The sequence below is a fragment of the Ursus maritimus genome, unplaced genomic scaffold (genome assembly GCF_017311325.1).
Source record: "Ursus maritimus isolate PB19 unplaced genomic scaffold, ASM1731132v1 scaffold_13, whole genome shotgun sequence".
Classification (NCBI taxonomy): Eukaryota; Metazoa; Chordata; class Mammalia; order Carnivora; family Ursidae; genus Ursus; species Ursus maritimus.
This window is the reverse complement of record NW_024423675.1, coordinates 19,285,182-19,288,941: the sequence shown is the minus strand read 5'-3', so window position 1 is coordinate 19,288,941 and position 3,760 is coordinate 19,285,182.

Here is a 3,760-nt window from a genome sequence, read left to right as displayed (position 1 = left end):
CAGACGGTGACAAAGGCCGGTGGGGGAGGCGCGCGGCGCAGCGACCACCGCCTCGGCGCCCCCTTTTCCGTAGGGTGGGAGGAGAGGTTGTGCTTGGTGGGGGGAGGAAGCGGCTGGAGAGAGGCAGGCGAAGCCACAGCGGGGCTTGTCCCTCACCCCCTTGGGCCTGTCACTGCGCCCATGGGAACTCACAGCCGCCAGCAGCCGGGGACGCGAGCTCTGTTGCATCGCACTCACGCTGTAAACAGTAAACTTGGTTTCCTTATTTTGCAACCATCCTTCCCAGCATGACACGCGCCCTCTGGCTGAGCTGGGGTCCATGTTTGGGATTCAGCAATCCTGTCGCCCCAGCTGTCCTCTTCCCGGTGGCACTTTTGATGATGCCAAGATAAGCCCACGGGAGCAGTAGTGGTGGTGTTTCTTCGCCCCACCCCACCCCGCCCGCCACGCTTCCCATCCAGACAGGGGGACAGGGACACACCACATCTCTGGAGAACCCCATGGGGCGCAGGGAGGACCAGTGCGGGGTGGGTGACCCCTCTCCAGCTGGGGGCGGGTGTCGGGGCTCCTCGACAGTCTCCCCGCGGGGCCGCCACAGCTGCGGGTGGGTCCTGCCTCGGCGCAGACCTCCGGGCCCCGGCTCCCGGGGCAGATTAGAGGCAGGCCGACTCGCCTGGGGCGGGGCACAGGAGGGAGGGACGCGAAAATTCCGGGGCAGAGCGGGTCTGCGCCTCAGACTCCGCCACCCAACCACGTTAAGGTGACTTGGGGTCACGAGACAAGCTGGTTGACCCCGTTGCAAAGCTCCTCTCATTTAGCAAACCGAGCGAGCTCCGACGTGAGGCAGGCGGGAGTTTCCTGAGGCTGGAAAACCGTTCTTAACTTCCCTCGCCAGGGGGTCCCCTCGGGGCTTTTTGTGTGTCATAATTGCCTAAAGATATATGGCAGCTTCGATTACTGTAATTACCATCAGAGGCTGTTGAAAGAAGTTAGTCTGGGCTGCAGGGGTGACTGGCCGGGGTCTTGTTACCACCCAGGCGGGGCTCCCGGGTGACATTGCTCTGCCCTCCAGCTGTGCGAAACCGAGCGAGGCGGGGGCTGCAGACCTCGCGGCCTGGCTCGGTCCTGACCTCGCCCGCTGCGCGCCGACCTCCTCGCCGCCCGCGGCCCGAGGGCCGCAGTTTTCGGGCCGGCTGCCGCCACCTGTCTGGAGAAGGCCGGGATGCAGCGGCGCCGCGGGCGGGGGCTGCCTTCCTGCGGGCCTGAGGAACTTCCACAGCAGCGGCCGAACCTGCGGCGGGTCTCAGGCTTCCGAGGCCGAACTCAGGCTCTTGGGAAGTTGGAGAGCTCCCAAGTTTCCCCAGCATGTCACTTAGCCTCCCCCCCCCCATCCGGCGTCTGGACGGTTCGCCTGAGTCCCGGTCCATCGCACGCGGGTGCCGCCACAGCGAACCGAGCTTCGCGCCTGTCCCTTCCCTCTATTCCGAGGCCTCGTTTTTTCAAGCTCCCCCCAACACACACCAACCCCGGCGACTCCGCACCCCAAGTGGGCAAAGGAGTCCGAGGCTCCTTACTTCTAGGGAAGGAGGCGAGGGCCTGTCACAGGGCGAGGTAGCAAGGAGGCCTGCCGAAGCCCGCGGGCTCTGGTTTTTGCAATAGAGGCTCGGAATGCAACAGAAAAGGTTTCCTTCTGCGCCTCTGGGAAGCACCTCACGCGCCAGAACATGGGCCACAAAAAGCAAGCCCACCTGGCTTCCCCCAGACTAGAGAAGCAAGGGCCAGTGTAGGCCCGAGGCTAACTGAAAACCCAGGCCTCCGCAAGGGTCGGCTGGAATTTGGGCGGCCGCAAAGTTTCCTTCTCTCTTCCCTCTGCCCTACTTTTAACATTTCTCCTTTTCTCTTTTTGTTCACATTCACTTTACTTGAATTTTAAAAATGGTAACACCCAAACCAAAGCAAACGTTTAAAGTGAATTGCTTCCCACTTAAGTGGGACTTCATCCTCAGTCCTCAGAAGTATCTTGGATTCTCCCAACTTTCAAAGACTCAGGACAATGAGGGCGAGTGAGGGGGGCGGTGTTTGAGGAAAGCACGGAGCGCCCAAAATGCTGTAGGCGAAGGCAACAAGGGCGGTTAGAGAACTCCGGGACGTGGGGACTGCGACAGGGGCCACCCCCAGCCTTGGGCCCCGGAAAAGGCAACCCCGGGCCACCGGAAGGCGGGAACTGAAATGCCCCGGGGAGATCCGAGCCCTGCAACAACGCCCGCCCAACGCCGACTCGGGCCTCCGCATTCTCGGGTTCCGCAGGCACGGGGCCCGCAGATGCCCTCGCACACACACTTAGCCCCGCACTCTGGCGTCTAGGGCCAGTTAGAGATCAGCCGAGGCTCGGCATCCTGAAGGGGAGCCACCAGCAGGGCAAGTTTGAGGAAGGAGAGAAGCGCGCGAAGGGAACAGGCCGCACACTCTTGCCTCTGCCGAGCTCCAGCTCGAAAAATCCTTGGGATTAGGGATTTGGTCCCCTCTTTGCTAGAGCGGTTCGCCATACTTTAAATTCCCCAGTTATGACCTACGCGGATTTAGGATTAAGGAAAATGTGACTTTTAAATTGTTTCTGCTTCCCAGTTTGCAGGATTATTTGAAATAGCTAGAAACGGGGTGCAAAGCATTCCATTCAAATCCGCTTTGCGCAGAGTTGCTTTTGCGCGCTGGAGCTCGGAGTTTTGAGCGAGCGTGTTATTGTGCTGCCGCCTGGAACTGCGGCCTAGTTCCCGCCCCCGTCGCCCCCCCCTCCCCGCACCTGGCGGCCAAGCGGAGGCAACTCGCGGTACTGGTGGGCTGCACGGGTCTCCACCTTCCCACTATACCAGGGCGGGGGGGAGGGGGGCAGGGAGAATCAAGCAATCCAGAGGTAACGAAATTCTTCTTCCCTCACCACGAAACATCCCGACTCACGGTCTACAAGGAGCTGGGCCAAAGCGCACACGCCGCTAGAGTCCCTTTCCCGGGCTTGGAGCTGCAGCGCTCGGGGCCGGACCTCCCCGGCCTCCCCTCCCTCCCACCCCACGCTGCGCTCCTGAGCCCCGCGGCGGCCCCAAAGGTACCCACTTGTTGATCCGGCCGGCTTGCTCATGCTGGCTGTCCCGGGGCGGAGCGGTTGGTGGGCGCTGCCCGAGTCCCGGCCGGCAGCGCCCGCTTCGCCGCCGGGCGCCGCCGCTCTCCAGCCGCCCTCCAGCCTGCAGGCTCCGGGGCCGGACAGGTGGGTGTCGGTTGCGCGCTGCGCTGCTCCCCGGGCGCTCAGAATTCGTTCCACGGTGGGAATTTAAGCATCCTCAAGTTTCTTCCCGGCTCTTGCAAAACCGCAGCTGCTGGGAATGTTGCTTGGTACGGACACACGCATGGACAGACAAACGGAGAGACGGACAGGCAGATCGAGGAAGAAGGGAGGAGGACAGCAAGAGAGGAATAGTGAAGGACAGAGATGGAGACACGAAAATGGTCTTCCTACGGAGCAAAAAGGACAAAATCCCTCTCTTTCATCATTCCTGTCTCTCAGTCTTCAATTTCTCCTTCTACATTAGGCATGCGGAGTGTGGCCAGATCTCATACAGACCGCTGCTCTTTTAAGGAAAGAAGGAAAACACAACCGCGGTCTCAGGCAGATGGGCTCCGTGCTGCCCAAACCCGAGAGCGGAGTGGGAAACTAGATTGCTGGGAAGTCTTCCGAGGGAACAGGCCGCCAGGTCCCAGTTTCCGGGGA